Here is a 7,602-nt window from a genome sequence, read left to right on the forward strand (position 1 = left end):
GTTGCAAGAAAAGCTAGATAGTTCACAAGAAGCATATAAAACCTTGCTTGAACAATATGAGACATTTGCTAATCTCAATATCGAACTATCTACTAAAATTGAGCAACTTGAGGCTAGTGCAACAACAAATGCATGCACAATCAATGATGAGCAACTTGTAAAGAAAAATGAAAATTAAAAGAAAAGTTAGCTAGCTCACAAGATGCTTATAAAAGTTTGCTTGCTAAAATAGAAACCATGTGCAAACATTGTGATGAGCTAACTAATAAAGTTGCTAATCTTGAAGCCATCGGTACAACTCTCACCAAGGCACCTAAAAAGAAAAGTTCTATATTTGACATGCCTAAAAAGGATGCCTCTACTTCTTGCAATTATTTATGTTTAGACTCACCCTTGTGCAACCAAGTTTGTGTTGAGAAAGTTGTAGGTACATGCACACAAGAAGTTGCAATGGAGAATGAGCAATTCAAGCAAGAAGTGGCTCACCTCACCAAGGACTTGACTCAAGTGCAAGGCAAAATGGAGCAAGCCCAACTTCATCAAGATAACACCATCAAGGGAGTGAAGAAGCTTGATGAAGGACAAACTGTGGTTTGCTACATATACCACAAAGAAGGTCACAAGTCCTATGAGTGCAAGGTGAAGAATGGGGGAGGAGCTAAGAAGAAAGAGAAAAACAAAAAGGAGACAAGCAAGCTCTCCAACACCTACACCAACAAGATGGACAAAAAGGCCTCCACACCTTATCTCTTGAAGAAGAAGAAAAATGACAAGGTGGTGGCCATCAAGGTGAACAAGCAAGGCAACAATGGGGCCAAACGCATTTGGGTGCCAAAGGAGATCATTTCCAATATGAAGAGCACCAAGATGGTTTGGATCCCGAAAGGGAAGTGAGAAGTCCGATGGACTTTGGGGAATTTGGAGACTTAGCAAAGTATGTGTGCATTTCATGGTGTGCATCATTATGGACAAGGTAATTACCAAGTGGGTTAGTGAATACTATGGACCCAAATTCCCCTTCCCATGTTATGTAACTAGATTTAATTTCTTGCAATTTCAATTAGCATCTAGTTCCTTTTCATGCCTAGGTTTGCATTTGCATGTTTAATCTTTTGTCTTGCATACACAAGGTATATCTTATGGTAGGCTTGCTCGGTTTTACTCTTAACCCTTGGAGCAAACCTACATGGTTTAAATTATTTAGGAGCATGGCACATAGCGTGTTTTACAATTGTTCATCTAATATGTGCCAAAGTCCAAAATTATAGATAATTTCTCCCGAATATCACTTTTGAAAATGATTCTCACATTCATGTGATGTCATCTTTCAAGTGGTATTTTTTATTCTAAAATCAATGTGCATGTCTCCTACAAGTATTCTATACTTATGTGCACAAATTTAGGGAGAGGTTACTCTACAAGTTAGATGCTTTAAGACTAACACCTTTTCAAGCTTATCATGTGTGTAGTAGTCTCATTGCAAAGAAAATGGAGTCCTTGGAGTTAAGCATCATACTTCAAATATCCACCACCTATTGCAAGTGGTATAAATCAAATTGGTTTCCACATGTGGTATTTCTAAACCGGTATCATCATGTTGATTTCACTTTGGTATTTATATGCTTTCTCCATGCATTATATAGATTAAACTCCCTTGAGCATTAATTTGCCAATTATGCATAAACTACATTCTCCATCATATGTATGCATATATTTAGGGGGAGCTTAGTCTATGTAACATGAGAGTCAAATTTTGTGACCTATTCCACTCCACAAAGGATCACAAAGTTTTGATGAGGACATGACACCCATGCTACGACCATGTTTGGTGCATGGTATGGAGGGGTAGGAGACCAGCAAGGGTGTCCAAGTCAAGAAGGAGGCCCGAGGCTAATTCGGTTCGAGTCCCCGAGGTGGAGGCCCAAAGCAACTCAAGTTCGAGACCATCTCAGAGTCTAGGACCAGTCTGCCTTAAACTGGTCACCCAGGACGCATCCGGACTCTGTTTTTTATGATGCACATATGGCTAGAAAGCTAATTTGATAAGGAAGTCAATGCAAGTGGTCTCACGTCAAAAGCCCTTCGGAATCAATAGAAATTGTTGAAACAAGTCAGCATTCAGAATCTGCCAGGGTGCTGCAACACCGTCTTTTGGTCCGTTGAACCGTGTATCGTGTTTGGGAGCATTAGGGGGCACGTCTAGGGGGGTGACGCCCAAGACTCTATAAATAGCATCCATTGCTCTCCTTAGGGTTTGTGTTTTGTTTAGTTTTTGATTTCCTCATGAAGCAGACATCATTTTGCTATAACTGTGTCGCCAAGGCTGCTTGCTGTGAACCAGGGCCCTAGTTCTTGATCTTGTTCGCCTGTGGTGATTAGTCCTTTCGAATAAAGATTTGAACTCCTTCTTATTTTCATAAGCCTTATATTTATTTGCAATTTCAGATTGCGTTCATCCCGTTCTTGCTTGTGTTCTCGATTCACTTGCAGGAAAGCCTTCTCGGCGAGGTCAATCATGTTCGCAGGTTGATAACCAACGGAGCAGTGGTGTAACAGCTGCGGGGGTCCGAATCAGTCTTGGTTCGAAGCCTAGATCATGAATGTCGAGTCTCCACCAATTGACGCTATCATACCTTTCGAAAGATCGGGCCTTGTCTACATCAAGTTTGACCCTCCCTCGTGCTACTAATGTCTTTCTTTTTAGTGTTTGATTTCAAAGGGGGAGAATTTGTAGGACCAAAAGCAAGCCCAATCATAATAATTTACAAGTGGTAATGGTCCAAGAAAGGGAGGATTGTGGATTATGGAGTTAGGGGGAGGCTTAAATCTATAATGCCACATGGAGACATTTGTAAGGGCAAGATAAGTTTCCAAAGATGTTTACATGTGGTATCTTTTAGCATCACATAACCTCACCCTTTGCATTGCATCCTAGCAAGTAAATAGTTTTTAAATTCCAAAATTTTATTATTTGCTTGTTTTGGTCGTGTTGTCATCAATCACCAAAAAGGGGGAGATTGTAAGGAAAATGGACCCTAGGCCCATTTACTTTGGATTTTGGTGTTTGATGGCCAACACAACCAAATTGGACTAATGAATTTGCAAGTAATTGTTTTGTAGTTCAATAGGGTACAAGACATGAATTGGACGAAGGTGACATGATGATTCCACGATCAACACAATAAGCAAGACCCTAGAAGCATAAGAGAAGACCCAAGATATCAAGCAAAGTCCAAGCATGAAGATGGAAACCAAGCCAGACGCAAGATCGTGAAGAAATGAGCTCGGTAGAGGTGACTAAACATGGCCCTATGAGGACTGTACGTGTCCGATCAGTTGCTCGGCAATAGCAGGCATCAGCAGTAGCGACCGAACGTTGAGCGAGGTAGTGACCAGACGCATGGACTTCACTGTTCATTGTCAATGGCAACATTCTCAGCATAACCGGATGCAATGGCAAGACGATTGAACGCACCAAGAAGTAGCATCCGATCATGTCCAGAAAGGTTCTAGAGCGGCGCCAGCGTGACCGGACGTGTCTGATTGAGTGAGACCAGACTCGGCCTAGATTTCGATCAACACGCGTGCTCTAATGGTCAGCAGGACCAGACATGTTCGATTGGGACATGATCAGCATCCGGTCACTAGCAGAAATGTTGGTTTTGATTCCAACAGCTAGTTCTCTCATTTGGGGCTTTAAATATGCCTCCAACCGGCCAAGACAAGTGTGGAGAGCTGAGGAAACATACCAAGGGTGTTGATATATGACTTTAGTGATCTCCACTTGCATAGTGCTTAGTGATACATTTGGTGATTAGCTTATGTGCTTTGTGAAGTGCTTAGGTTAGTTAGACCACCGCTTATGCGCTTGCTCTAGGTTTAGGCCTAGTGTTTAGTGAGGTTTGCACACCTTTTTCCACTCGGTGCTTGTGAGCACCATTGTTGTACATCGAAGGGGCTTGTAGTCTTGCGAGATCACACCAACCATGTTTATGGTGTGGCCGCCACCATGTACCGAAGGGAACAAGGCTCGCGGCGGTTTGGCCAAAAGCTTCATAGTGAAGACAGCAGGGAGCGGTCCAGGAAAGGCTTACCGGAAGGCACATCGGAGACCCACCTGCACGTGGGGAAGGCTTGGGGCTATCAATGGAGTTACCTAATTAGGAGCTTGGCCCTTGCGAGGTATTCCTTGCGAGGGGCTCCAATGAGGATTAGAGGGAAGCTTGCGCGCTTCTTGATACCTTGGTAAAAATACTAGAGTCATCGACGGGAGTTTACATATCTCTACCTTACTCTTTAGCTTCCGCATTTACATTGCAATCTTGGTTTCTACTTTACTTTCTTGGCTTAGTGATGGGCTAGTTGATAGGTTTGGAACCTAGGTTGCATAACTCCTTTTTGCGGTAGAGATAGCAACTCACTAGCAAAACTGTAGTTGCGCATTTAGATAGTTTATCCTTTGCATAGGTTTTTGCTAAGGATAGAAAAAGAGGCCATAGTTTAGAGTTAGAGTTTTAAGTTGCCTAATTCATCCCCCTTCTTAGGCGTCATGGTCCCTTACAGTGCCTAATCTAAAAACCTAAGTGGCCATGGGGTTTAGGGGAGTGGTGCCTTATAGAGGTGCTCTTTCCCCATGGCCTCGAATAGGTGCTTGAGATTCGAGGTTAGCCCCTTGCGGAGTACGTCCATCTTGTCCTCGATGTCATAGCGCCAAAGCTCCTACTCCTCCACCATTTCCCCTAGGGTTAGGTTCTCCTCCTTAAGGGCATGCAGCTGAGCCTGAAGCCCCTCAAGGGTGAGCTCCTCCTTCTCATCCTCGTTGTGCTTCATCTGCCCTAGAGATCCATGAATGGGTGGAGGAATCAAACAGCAGTGCATGGAGGGGGCTGACAGCAACCCCTTTGTAGTCTTGGCATCGCTGGAGTCAAGGTGGTTGAGCACCTTCTCATAGTGCCCCAAAGGGAACTAGTGCCTAGAGAGCTCGTACATTACCCTCTTAGGATTGGGGGTGATGCTATGAGTACTCTCACTGATGGTGAGAGATAGGCTATCCTCTGACTTGTCGGAGATCACCAGGGCATGATGCTCGTTGGTAGGCATGGGCATAGGTAGATCTAGCATGGGGTAGAGGTGCACCGTGATTGGCTTCTTTGGGGTGATGTCCCTGGTGGTTAAAAGAGTGGGCTAGTCATTATGGAGCTTCTTGCTAGAGAAGTCCAATGGCTGGGGACACTGCCTGGGCAAAGAAGAGTTGAAGGGGTGCTTCACGGGGGCCAGGCAGCGGCCCATGCCACCGAGAGGTGAGGCCAGGGCATTGGCCAGTGCTAGGCTGGCTCCCCTCAGGCTCCTAGTAGGTGGAGTCCCCAGTGGACTCTTCGGTGGTGTGGCGTAGGCTAGCGGCTGCACCTCTAGGACTCCCTCTTGATCGATCTCATCGATCAAAGCATGGGCGATTGTGCGAGCGACGACACTATTCTTTGGAGGGTTGCTACCCATGGTGGAAGGACTAACGAGCCTACGCCTAGGAGGTGGAGAAATGGAAGGAATGCTTGTGGAGATGGAGGAAATGGTCGGTGGTATTTATAGGGAGGTAGGTGAATGAGATGAGGCTTCCCATGATTATCTCGTGCTTTGGATCACGAGAATCAGTTGGAATCTAGGATAAACATGTGGGGATAATGAAGGAAATGCCAAGGATCATCATCCCCTCGCACATGGGTGTGGTAGAACCGCCTAATCTAATGCCCTCCCAAGAGTACTTGTCTTCCATTAGACACTAAGTACCTAAGAGAGTGCACTAAATCGTGCTGTTCTGTTGAGCACACCCCAAGGGAGAACTCGAAAATCCATATTTTTTCATCAGGATCACAAATGAGAGAATAAAGCTTACAACATTCTTAAGCTACTTCTTACATCACTTTATTATAGTAACAGAATATTACCTCGATTGATTATAACAGCGGAATATAACAATGTTATCAGACTTACAAAGGAAACAAAGATTAATTTAATAACATGGTGGAGTATTAACATAGTGGATATTTATATACGAGAGATGCTAGCAGATTTTACATCTTTTCTTATAAAAACCTTTAGTAAGGGTTATAAATAAACATTACGGTCGTAGCATGAAAGGAATCCTCCCTGAGCCCACCAGGAGGTTTCCACACACAATAGTCAGCTCTAAGTATCCTCCGATCACCTTCAACAGGGGGAATAAAACCCTAAGTACTCGATTGTACTCAACAAGACTTACCCGACAGGAGGAAAATAAAAGACTCCAAGGATATGCAAGGCTTATTTGGCTTGTGAGTTATTGCATCTACGGAAACATTACTAAATGTGTGTCTTTATATTAAATTTTATTAGCAGTCATCATTAGTTCATTAACTAACCATTCTATGTAAGCACCTATGCTACTTTTAAGTTGGTGGTAAGCAATCAAAACCATTTTATCACCTTTTAAGTTTTAGTTCTTACTATGGTGCTAGACCATAGCCAAGTCGGTACCGTCTCATAGAAATGGTGATTCATGAATCAATGTATCCTAGCTGGGTACCCCGAAACACACGCCCCGTTTGGACCCCAGGCACAAACAAGACCAACCCATTTCATTCCTATCACGGGGTCTAGGTCCCTGTCCAAACTTGGACTCTAAGCCCCGACACTTGAGACTCGGCCTCAGTATGGTGCTTAGACCTCCACCTTTCCCCGCCCCTAATCAGTTGGTCCGAAAAGAGCCAGAACCCGCAACAAGAGCGTAACGAGCATTCTCGCTCCCATAAGCAAGTATGTGCTCAGGATAATAAGTTTGTGACCTGACTACCATCCACAACAATGGACAGTCCTCAATCAATACAGGCAAAACACGTGCAATCCGAGCCCCGCTCGAATGCGTAACCAAGTCCAGATCCAAAGTACCATTCCACCCGGTCTCCAATTATCCTCCATATATATTCCATGTGATAGTAATATAATAACAATAGTAATATCTTTCCTATCTCTCGTGAGTGACAGGTAATCACTCGACTTCTACCAAATCCTATAGCATAGCCATCTACACGATTCTGACATACTAGTAGGACTCATATGATAAGGATATATATATGCAAGTGGTTTTCATTCAACTCCTCAAAACTTAATGCACAATCATAAATTAAAGTGCAGAATAGTAGGGGTTATGCACCAGGGCTTGCCTAGGCAAGATATAACCAAGGATTAGCATTCCATCAGGCGACACGATCATCAAGGCACCATCTTTTCTGCTATTTTAGTCAACTCCATGATCCATCGTTGTTCCTATTATGATATATGTGGATGCAACGCAGAGATATAAATAATCAATGACAACTACAACTCTAAAATACGATTATGCTTCACAAGCTAACGAGCTAGCCTTAATGACTAATGTACTAGTCTATGTATCCACATCTTCAAGTAAGGCTTCGCCTCTGGAAAAATGTTTTAGTTCTAAAATCCCAAGGTGTTTTGGCATTTTATTGATTAAATATATATTTTCAAACTAGGACTTATCTACCTTAGCAAACTAATTATTATGGAGCTATAAAAATTATAGTAAGCACCTAATAATGTTAGGAATTT

The sequence above is a fragment of the Miscanthus floridulus genome, chromosome 4, assembly GCF_019320115.1.
Source record: "Miscanthus floridulus cultivar M001 chromosome 4, ASM1932011v1, whole genome shotgun sequence".
NCBI lineage: Eukaryota > Viridiplantae > Streptophyta > Magnoliopsida > Poales > Poaceae > Miscanthus > Miscanthus floridulus.